Genomic DNA, 12,135 nt, shown 5'->3' on the forward strand with positions numbered 1-12,135 from the left:
AACACAGGTCTCACTGGGCTAAACTCAAAGTGTCAGCGGGGTTGCATTCCTTTCTGGAAACGTGAGCAGAAAAACCGCTTCTTTGCCTCTACAAGCTTCTAGAGGCTCTGTGCATTCCTTGACTCACGCATGGATCTCCTCCTCAACCTTCAAAGCCAGCAGCAGGCCAAGTCCTTCTCACGTTGCCATCTCTTTCACCTCCCTCTTTCTTTATAAAGACCCTTGTGATTACACTGGGCCCACCCAGATAATCCAAAATAATCTTCCATTATAAATTCAGCTGATTAGTCACCTTCATTCCTCTTTGCCACATAACCTAATACAGTCACAGTTTCTGGGAACTTAGGATGTGGACATCTTCGAAAAGCCATTATTCTGCCTATCACACACCATGACCCAAGAAGTCTCTTTCGTCAAGACAAAGTATTTTCTGGGGATAAACATTAAATAATTTGATCTATCAACAGATAAAAGATCATATCATCATGCCCATAAGTTTGTAACTTCTGAACTATCTTTTCCTTTTATGTTCCTTCAAGGGAATTGAGAAGCAATGTGGATGACAGTTTCAGATGCCTAAGTTCAACTGCAACTGAAGTCTAACTTTATTGCTATATAGCAGCAACAGGCTCTATGGATGTTTGCTTAGTTTAATGCCCAAATGAATATGAGAGCATGCTTCTCCTTTTGGACAATTATTTAATATATATACTACACTCTGGCATAATTTATAAGTATCAAACAGATGTACAAAAAAATTAATTAATCCAAGTCTTTGTGGAATGTTTTCTTTTCAAAAGGCATCTGAGATGGATCTCCAGAAAAAGAGAGAATGAATTACAACAACCTAAAAAAAGTACAGAATTTCATTAGTGCTGTAAATCTATAGGGATCTGTTAAGAAATCTGCTTAAGTATTATGAAAATGATAGGCTTAGGGTCAGCTCATGAGATATTTACTAACTTATAACTAATCTGTATAAATATAATGACAATGTTATGACATATTATGTATTTCATCAATGAGGTCACCAAATCCATATAGAATACTAAAAAATGCACCAACTTTCAAAGCCACAAGTATTCCCCTAACTTTTTGCAGTGTAATCACTTCATAAAAAAGACAATTATTTTGACCTATTACCTGAAATGACAAGGTCTGAGAAAATTGCAGGGCAAGATCCTATCTGAATCTGTGGAGTATCAAGGGAGATGGAACTCAACTTGCACAGATACATTTTTTTATTTGCAGCATGCAAGTATGAGTAATTAAGGATAAGAGGATGTTTAAACAGCCTGCTAATTAACAGCCAGAAGGCCCATGACCAGGTTTCACAGGGTGCAACCTAGACTTAACAAGTATTATAGAATAGATACATATCCTTGATACAGAAGAAAATGACTTGAGATTTCCACTGATTTATCTTCAAGTCTGCTACCGAGCCCATGCAATAAATTTCTATTTCTTGTATGTTTCTGTTCTGAATTTCCTACTTGATTCTTTTGTATGATTTCTGTTTCAGAGAACTATTTTTCTACTCATTTCAAAAAATGTTCACTTTTACCTCATGGAACATGGATATATCAGTTGCTTTAAAGTCTTTTCTGATAATTTCATCATCTGCATCATCTCAGGGCTGGCATCTATTGTCTTTTCCCTGTTTCCTTAAGTTTAAAAAAAAAGTCACATTTTTCTGATTCTTTGTATGTCAAGTAATTTTGGATTATATACTAAGCATTCTGAATATTAGGTTATGAAAGTTTAGATCCTATTATCTTTTGAAGAATTTGGGTTTTTTGCTTAAGTTTAGACTACAAGTTCTGTATTGCCTTCTAAGAGTGGGAGTTCTAATGTTAGCTCAGTTTTCAAAGCCTCTGCTATGTTATTTGGGCTTATCCTTACACGCATCACTGAGGCAAGTCTGGATTTGAACACTGGTTTGTATTGTACATCAGTTCTCTAAGTCTTCGCTGTGTTTCTCTGGATCTGTTCTGTGCACATGTAGCTCATGAGTGACATGGGACCTTTGTGGGTATCCTCTCAGATCAGCTCTCTTCTGATATTTCCCTAGCATGCTCCAGTTTCCAGGGGCCTGTTTCCGAAAACCTCTGACCAGAAAATCGGTTTTCTCTCAAGGTTTTAAGTGCTTGTGCCACCATGACAATGCAACTTTATAGGTGGAGATGGTCTCAGGAAAGGCTTGGGGAAGAATAAGCAAAAAAGGGGTTTTTTTCCCTTGTCCTCTGGCTAGAAATAGGGAGTTTTTCTAAGGGTTTTTGCAAATTTCTACATCCATTGTGCAGTTCCATAATTTAGCCCACCATTTGGTCAAAGTTGGGTCATAGAAAGAAAGAAAAGTAAATTCACCATTATCTAGACTATTCCTCAAGTTATGACTCCCCTTCTCAATCTGCCTGCTATTATTAATTTTCAGAGATAGTTACTCTGTATTCTATTCAGAATTTTTAGCTCTAGAGAGGCTTATCCATTGTATTGTCCATTGTATTATATCCATTTTCCTAACACACTTTTCACCTAATGGCTTTAGTCAACGACTGATCATTATCTAGATCCATAATTCTATTAAGATACTGCATTGTGGTGAGTGTCTAATCCTATCATTCTCCCAGGATTTCTTGTTAGCTATGATTCTTCTATACAGTAAACTTTCTGTCTTAACTATTTGCTTATCCTGGAATATAATCTGCGCAAAAAAAGATAAATGGTTGAGTCTTTCATTTACCAATGATTTTCAGCTGTTCCCTATGAGGGTTTTTTTTTTTTAAGTATTATTATGAACTTCTAAATTCCTATACATTTGTGTTTCAATCTACAACAGTCATTAAGTCATTATTTATCTTTAAACTAATTTTTATGGAAAATTTCAAACATACCCAAAAGTAAAAAAGACTAATTATTAACCCAAATATCCATCATCCATTTTCAACAATTATTAAATCATGGTCATTCTTGTTTCATCTTTGCCCCTGCCCCCTTCCTTCCCATCCTTTGTATCATTAGAAGCAAATTGCCAAAACTGTATCATTTCATCTGTAAATACTCCAATATGAATCTATAAATTACAAAGACTTTACAAAAGCATAACCACAATATCATTATCACATTTTTAAAAGGTAATAAAAGATGTATACAAACTCTACATACAAAACAACAAAATATTCTGAGATAAATTTTAAAGACCAAAATATATGGAGATATACCATGGTTAATGTATTGAAAGTCTCAATATTGAAAGATGTCCAACATATCCAAATTGATCTACAGATTCAATATTAAACAAGTCAAAAATATGAAATAATATTAAATTTGCTTAATATTAAATACAGAATTTATTTATTTACTTATTTAAGAAACTGACAGGCTGAATGTAAAATTTTTACTGAAATTCATAAGGACTAAGAAGAACCAAAGCAATTTTAAAGAAGAAAAGTTGGAAGATTTAAAACTACAATAATTAAAAGAATATAGCACTGGCAAAACAACAGACCAATGGAACAGAACAGGGTCCAAAAATAGACTCACAGTCACCTGAATTACAACAAAGGCAACTTACTTCATTACAGTAAGAAAGGACAGTCTTTTCAATAAATAATGCTGGGCCAAATGGATTTCCATATGGAAAATAAAATGAACCATGAATCCTACCACCTAAGAATAAATCTAAATGTAAAAGTTAAAATAATCAAGCTTATAGAAGAAAACAGCAGAATATCTTCTTGGCTTTGAGATAAAAAAAGACTCCTTAAAACACAAAAAGCACTAATCATAAACAAATAATTTGATAAAAAGGTCTTCATTAAAATTAAGAAATTATCTTAACTAAGACACACTACTAAAAGAGTGAAGAAGTAAGAGAGATGTCTTTAATACTTAATTCAACAAAAAATTTAAATAACTCCTGCAAATCTGTAAGATAGACAACCCAAGACAAAAATGGGCAGAAGACATAAACAGCCACTTCTTAAGAGGATGCCCAAAGGATCAACAGGCATACAAACATCTGCTAATTTTTAAAGTTATCAGGGAGTCATAAATTAAAAGTACAAATAAAATTTCACAACATATACTGCAGAAGAGCTATTCATTTGAAATACTAATAACTCAAAGTGCTGATGAAGATGGAGAGCAACAAGAACTCTTACACACTGTTGGAGAAGTGTAAATTGTTTCAACCACTTTTGAAAACTAGGAGTATCTACTAAAGCTAAACAGCCAAATACCCTGTCCCAGCAATTTCACTCCTGGATATTTATCCAACAGAAATGCATACATACGTAACAAAGACATACTTGAAAATGTTCACAGCAAAATTCATCATAACAGCCAAAAACTGATTATGATCCAAATGCTAGTGGAAAGTACAATGGATAAATAAATTATGGTATATACATATAATGGAGTATTACAAAGCAGTGAAAAAGGATGACCTATTATTGCTATATGAATCAACATGAACAACTCACATAACAACATGTTGATCAAAAAAAGACACAAGAAGTTCAAAAATAGACAATACTAATGAATATTGAATGAAGTCAGAATAATAGTTACCTTTGGGAGTGCGTGATGACTGTCAGGGGGCATGAAGGAGGCTCCTGGATTGATGAAAATATTCTATATCTTGATCTTGGTATTGGTTAAATGAGTGTTGACTTCATAAAATTTCATCAAAATGACACTCAGTATCTATGCACTGTATAATATGCATGTTTTAACTCAATATAAAATATTTTTTAAAGTTAGCAATACTATGTGGGCCCCTTGATTTTTTAATTTTTAGGGGTTTCCCCATCAGTCTGCCTCTTACTTGGGTACTAAAAAGTCCTATTTACTTCCTTTTTCTGAGTAATTACCAAAGAATAGTCTTGATATGTGGCTCCTTCCCACATTATAAAGGCAAAAGCCTAGCTTGAAGTTAGATCTAAATATGGAATTTTTCTTAATATAAATACAATCAATTTTTCTACATTAAGTTCCTGATTACCAGTTTCCACAGCTTCTATTTGGAAAAAAGAGATAAGAAAACACAAAGCTTCTGAGGCTTACTATCTAAGCTCTGTTTTAGCTAGAATTGAAAAAACAAATCAAGGCAAGGTGTCAGCATAAGGTTGTGAAATAAAATATATTATTAAATGTAAAATACTTAGAATATGACAAGCACAAACTAAATACTCAAAAAATATCTGCAATTATTTATACCAATTTGAAAAACACTATAATAGATTCTTATTCTTGAATTTCCTTCAAAATACTTAAAATAAAAAAAAAAGATCTACTTTTAAAAACAAAGCATATTTATGGAGCCAAGGGACTTAACAGACTTTTAATGAAGCAAGCTGAAGTGAACATCAAAGAAACTACAGGACAGATGAGAATTAAATAGATTGTATCTAAGATTTTTTAAAGTTCTAAATTATACTAATAGATATTTAATGATATTATGATTAGAACTCCTATATATTTATCCAGCTCACTAATTGTTAACATTTGCATCATTTTCTTTATATAAGATAAACATATTTCCTGAAACATTTGACAGTAAGTTGCATATATCATGTCCTTTTAACCCAAAATACTTCAGTGTGTACTTCCTAAGAACAAAGACATTTTCATCAATAATAATATAGTTATTAACCTCAGGAAATTTAACAAGTATAAAGTATTTTAATGTCTATTTTCCAATTTTTTAACTGAGCAAATAAAGTCCTGTAGGAGTGTCTTCTTCCTCCAGTACAGGATACAGTTTAAAGTCATGTATTAGATTCAGTTATCATATCTCCCTAGACTCCTTTAATCTGTAAATGTTTTCCTCAACCAAATAACTTTTAAACTATCTCATCTTTACAAGGTATTCTCCAAGGTAATATTTTAAAAGTTGGGTTCTTGAGCAGACTATATAGGGAAGTTTCATTAAAAATAGAGGCTCAATGGAAAAGTTGGGAAAAGTTTCAGACAACTTAAATGAGAATATATAAATCTTCCTATCCAAGAGTGGCTTTAGTATATATACATTTTAAAATTTTTTAATGAGGGGGTTTCTAGATTTCTTTGAGACTGTTGATTCTTGGATTGGTGGTTTATCTTGTCCCTCAAGATTTCAAAAAATTGTAATATATAATCAACTGAGACAAAATAAGTCTGGCCAATGATTTGACAGCTATCTGTAAGGAATGGATCCAGAGAAAACTATTGCTTTCATCAAAATTCCCTCCTACAGTTAACAAAAAACACCCAATTCTAGTAAGCAAATCTTTAAAGGTACTGGCATTATTATGATTATGCATAGATGTAACAGCTATTAGCCACAACAGGATTTATTCCTTCACTCAACAAATAGTGACCGTATGCCAACTATGTGTCAGATCTATGGCAGCTGCATGTGGATCCAACAGCTAAGAAACAGGCATGGTACCTACCCTTAAAAAGCTTACAATTTAGTAAACCTAAAGACTCCTGTTTTCAGACAGGACAGGTATTACTTTCCCCTATTTTGAAAATGAAGCACCTATGATGCAGAGTGATAAATATGTCCAAAGCCACAAAACTATTAAGTGTTCTAGAGGGACAAGAAAGGTAGATCCTAAAATCCTGGTATTTTATCTCCTAATACAAAACTTAACCTACCTCTATCAGACTGCAGAAGAGCTGCTTAAGAATATCCTCCAACCTATCCACAGACTCCAAAAGGGACCACATCCCCTTCATCCCCAACATATGTTCTAGCTTTGTTCCACTGAGTCAGTCACCAACTAGTTTCCAAAAAATGTATTAGCATTTTCACTTTAAAAGTAACAGGTTATCTCCAAACACAGAGAAAAACAGAAACTACACAAAAGGGATATACATTTTTAAGTGCTTACTATATTACCGTAACACTAAAACCTGGTAAAAAAAAAAGAAAAAACTGAGAGTATATACTAATTTCTTTCTGCATATGCCCACATACATTTATTTTAGAAGAAAGGTTAGAAGAATCAATTTCTCTTGATTTATTTTCGGTTTTAAACAGAAACATAGGTCAATCTACTAAGAATACGGATTACACTTTTCAGGACAGAAAAAAAGGGTAAGTCACTGAGAGTTGCTATCAACTTTCACCTCCCTCTAATTTCCCCCAATTTATCTCTTACCCTAGCACTCAATCTACAAATACTTCTCCAACTATGTAGAGGTCAGCTAATTTATTCTGTAAAGGGTCACACAGTCAATATTTTTGGCTTTCTGGGTCCTAACGTCTCTGATGCAACTACCTAACTCTGCCACTACAGCTTGAAAATAGCCATACACAATATGTAAAAAGAGTGGCTGTATTCCAATAAAGCTTTATTCATACACCCTAAAATCTGAATTTCACATAATTTTCACATGTCAAAAATAGTCTTCTTTTGGCATTTTCCCCCTAACCATTTAAAACTGAAAACACCACTCTTAGTTCTTGGGTCACACAAAAACAGGCAGCAGGCTGGATCTGGTGGTTTGCAGACCCTGATGGAAAGACTTGCTTGCAACCTGGAGCTGCAGTAGGTGACTGGCCCTTCTCTACCTCAGTCAACTGATTATCTCTACCTTTATCTAAACCTAAAATCTGACAGGAAATAGTTCTTATTCTACTTTTCAGTCATTTTGCAAATTATCTTTATCTCAGAAAAGGACAAATTATAATTCTTACTTAGGGGTAGTAACGGAAAAATTTCAAGAATTGCTGGGAAAAAAAAAAACTTTACCATCTGGATATCAATTATACCAACAAATAACTTCACTCCTCATAAGAATAAAAATTCTAAAGATAAATCAAGGGAAGTAGTAGATCATATATTTTTATAATACTCTGTCCTTTGCTCCTTGCCAGAAGATTGCAAACCTCACTGCAACCAATAATTATGCCAAAAAAAAGAAAGAAAGAAAAGAAAAAAAAGATGGCATACCTCTGAGCTCAAAATGAAGATTGAAGGTATCTAGTGAAACTCACCAAGTTGTAAAGATTCATCTAAGAGGAATGCAGAATTTTCCAAAGGCATCTTACACTGTGACAAAATCAGCTTCTAAGTTTCAGCAGCTTTACAGGAAAAAAAAAAATTCTGTAAAACAAGTGCAGCTGTGGAAATAATGTTAACCAAATTCTAAATAACAATACTTCCAGTATTTTTTTCCCATCCACGTATACAGCATTAATTGGGGCATCCTATATGCCAGGAATTGGGGATTTAGCAATGAACATGTCAGATCCCATCAACCCCTCTGGGACCTCAGTCTATAGAGCAACTCCAAATGGGATAGAAGGCTTTAAGAATTATGATGGTGTGAAGGGAAAGCATGGCAGAGATACAAACCAGTCTGGTGGGAACTGGTTAAGAAAGGTCTCCTAAAGGAGGGGCATTTAATGCATAATAAGTAGGATCTGACCAAATAAAGTAAGCAGAGAGGGGAGAGAAAGAACGTGTTTCATTGGAAGGGAACAGCCTGTTCAAAAGGTCAGATTTCGGAGAGAATATGGCATTCATGTGGAAGTGAAACAAGTCCAGTGTGGCTGCTCAGAGTAAGAAAAGGGATGAGAAGGTCATTCTCTAAGATGGGCAAGGGAGGAAAGAAAAAGGTGAAGCAATTTGCCCCAAGTCACACACTCCACTTGAGAAGGAAGAAGGCGATCCTTTCAGGGGGCTTTTGTGAGGGTCTGAGGGAAAACTGCCCTAGGCCAATAGCCAGCCTAGGATGGATGATTTGATCAACTGACCCTCTGGCAAAATGACAGGGAAGAAGTCAGTCTCAGCACCATTCTCAATTACTAATTAACAGTTGCCATGCATTCCACTATGTATGAAACCCAGTTTTAAGTGCTCAACATTGTGTTAATTAATTAAATCCTCACAACATTCCTATGAGGTAGCTATTTTTATTACCCTTTATTTCCAGTATGGTTTTATGAAACGGTCCAATCATGGTCATTAATTTTTATTAATGATTAAAATAAAAATTATTGGCAATGTTAACAACACTTCTTACCACAATATCAGAAGCATTTTAATTACTTTTCAAACAAAAAAATACTATTTTAAAGATCAATTAACAAAAACAAAAGACTTTCCAACTTTAATTTGGTAATTTCCTGATTAACTAGCAGTTCTGTTGGGGAAATTCTGTTCCTTGCTCATTCATTCACTTATTATGATAAGTTCTACATATCCAATGATCAGGGAAAAAACACTAAATTTCTGCCCTCGTGGAGCTTTAGTCACTGAAATACAATAAGGATCAATATCCCCTGGGTATTAATTAATTTTCTTTTTGCAACATATCCTAAGTTTTTTGAATGAATGAAGAACCAACAACCAACCAGACAAAAATCTGATGCAACAGAGGAAAATCAAAATCTGAGGGAAGTGGATTGTGAATAAAAATTAAACACATGTTAAAGGAGGAGGAAGAAGAACAATAACTGCTCCACTACAAAAGGGAACCCTCGTACACTGTTGGTGGGAATGTACACTGGTGCAGCCACTATGGAAAGCAGTATGGAGGTTCCTCAAACTACCACAAGATCCAGCAATTCCACTCCTGGCTTTACTCAAAGAAAACAAAAACACTAATTTGAAAAGACATGTGTATGCCTATGTTCACTGAAGCACTATTTTCAATAGTCAAGATATGGAAGTAACCTAAGGGTCCATCAATAGATGACTAGATAAAGATCACGCACGCACGCGCGCGCACACACACACACACACACGCACACACACTGGAATACTACTCAGCCATAAAAAGAATGAAATCTTGACATTTGTGACAACGTGGGTGGACAACATGGGTATCAAGCTAAATGAAATAAGTCAGAAAGAGAAAGACAAATGCTGAATGATTTCACTCTTACGTAGAATCAAAAAAAACAAGATAAATAAACAAAACAAAACAGAAACAGACTGAGAAACAAAGAACTGGTGACTGCCAGGAGGTAACAGGGTAGGGGGAATGGATGAAATTGGTGAAGATGATTAAGAGTTGTATAAAACTTTCAGCTACAAAATAAAGTCAAGGAGATATAACGGAAATACAGTCAATAATACTGTAACAACTCTGATTAGTGACAAAAGGTAACTGGACATATTATGATTATTTCATAATGTATAAAAGTATTGAATCACTATGCTGTATACAGAAATTAATATAATATTGTATGTCAAGTATAACTTAATTAAAAAAACTATTCCACAGAGGAACATACTCAGGAAGAATGAAAAAGAACCCTAACTCAAAAAGAGCACAGAGAAGTAGTAGTAATCACCCACAATGATGAAGGTCCTTAAGAGACTCAAAACAGTTGTGAAAATAAAAAGTAAATACATATTACACAGCAGAGGATTCAAGATTATAATCTAGTGATGAAAGATTATACCTTAATCCAGCAGTCTTCATGCGGGGTACCAGATAGTTTTTAAAGGTATCAGTTTCCAGATTCTCAATGTCTATAATTACCAACCAGTTACTGGAATAAGTCAGAGCATCGTGCTGGTTTCTCCTTTCCTATACTCTATTTTATATTCACCTTCTTTCAGTTCACAAGAGGAAGACATCTCTCACATATCCAAAATCTCACTACAATGCATTTCCCTGAAGAAATATCCAGAACACCAAAGGAATAACCTGAAATACTAATATCAGGGGAGTATCCTTTAATGGAGATATCACATACTTAAGGTGGTCCTGTCTTTCCCTATCCCAAACACTTTTTTAAAAAATATTTTATTTATTTATTATTATATTGTTTAAATTATTTTATTTGGGGGAAGGGGGTAATTAGGTTAGTTTATTTTTAGAGGAGATACTGAGGATTGAACCCAGGACCTCATAAATGCTGAGAATGCACTCTACCATTTGAGCGATACCCTCCCCCGCCACACACTTTTATTAAGAAAAACACGTGACATTAAAAAGGAGATACTTTGGCCCTAGTGCACTATTAAATCCTCAAGAACTGAGAATAACAAAAATTTTTCACTAAGAAGCCCATCTGAGAGAGAATCCAATGAAAATGGTGATGATAAATATTGAAGAAAGCTGTCAGTTAGTTCATTCAGGTAAAAAGCTTACGGCCAGACTCCTTATCTAATTTATCTAGAAATATTTACAACTCAAGATCTGGGACTAATTTAGCAGGAATATGCTATAAATTCTACTATAAATTATATACCTAACAAAATTATAAATAAGTGTCTTGTAAACCTCATATTTATTTATTACCCAGTATCTTTTCTCTTCACCATTAATTTCCACTGAAACCAGTCTCATTCAATTCTAATATATTTAAATTCATTCATGGTGATGAAACTTCTTTTCTTTAACACTTAGACCATCATAGACACAGTTAATAAACATTTTGAGTTTCAATTTATATTCATATTTTTGATGTCCAGAAGCATTTTTCAACTACTGAAAGAAAAGAACTGCCAACCAAGAATCCTATATCCAGACAAAATATCGTTTAGGAAAGAGAGGGAAATTAAAATGTCCATGGATGAAGGAAAACTAAGAGAACCTGCCATCAGTAGGCCTGCCTTAAAAAAAAGAATGACTTTAGGAATTTCTTCAAACCTAAAGGAAGTTATAAAAAAAGGAACATTGGAAAATCAGGAGGGAAAAAATGGAAAGAGTAAAAAGAGTATGGGTAAACACAACAGACTTTCCCTTCTCTAAGTCTTCTATATTATTTTTGATGATTTAAGCAAAAATTCTAACACTGTGTGATATGGTTCTCAAGATATGTAAAGAAAATATAAAAGGCAATTAAATTAGAAAAGGAGGTTTGGGGGGTGGTAGTTAAGGAACTTAACCAGTAGACTATAGTAAGTTATGTACACATAATATAAAACCTAGAACAACTACAGAAAAGCTATTCAAAGAGATACAATCAAAACACTATAAATAAAACAGGACAGAATCCTAAAAAAATGTTCAACTAGTCCACAGGCTTCTTTCTCCATCTCCAACTATTACTGAAAAAGGAGTTGAATTAAGGCTACTCTATCCCCAGGCAGGATGGATGTTGAACAAGTCTGAGGACACGGATGAGTCACATACTCTAGGGGTAGAATTTGCAAAGCACTTATAATACCAACTTTGACA

General features: G+C 33.9%; 1 protein-coding gene across 17 annotated transcripts in view; it reads right to left on the bottom strand.

The window, feature by feature from the left end:
- The window catches only part of CLOCK (clock circadian regulator), a 112,773-nt gene that overhangs the window by 76,068 nt on the left and 24,570 nt on the right, over window positions 1–12,135 (bottom strand). For 9 of the 17 annotated variants that reach the window (XM_032497864.1, XM_032497773.1, XM_032497798.1 and 6 more), the window contains one exon: window positions 7,947–8,077. The exons of 3 other annotated variants lie outside the window; for them this stretch is intronic. The gene's annotated coding sequence lies outside the window, so the exon portion shown is untranslated. Of the gene's footprint in view, window positions 1–4,572; window positions 4,617–7,946; window positions 8,078–12,135 lie in introns of all 17 variants that reach the window. 5 more of the 17 variants (XM_032497819.1, XM_032497761.1, XM_032497809.1 and 2 more) reach the window with 3 other exon arrangements.

Source organism: Camelus ferus, chromosome 2 (genome assembly GCF_009834535.1).
Source record: "Camelus ferus isolate YT-003-E chromosome 2, BCGSAC_Cfer_1.0, whole genome shotgun sequence".
NCBI classification, from domain to species: domain Eukaryota; kingdom Metazoa; phylum Chordata; class Mammalia; order Artiodactyla; family Camelidae; genus Camelus; species Camelus ferus.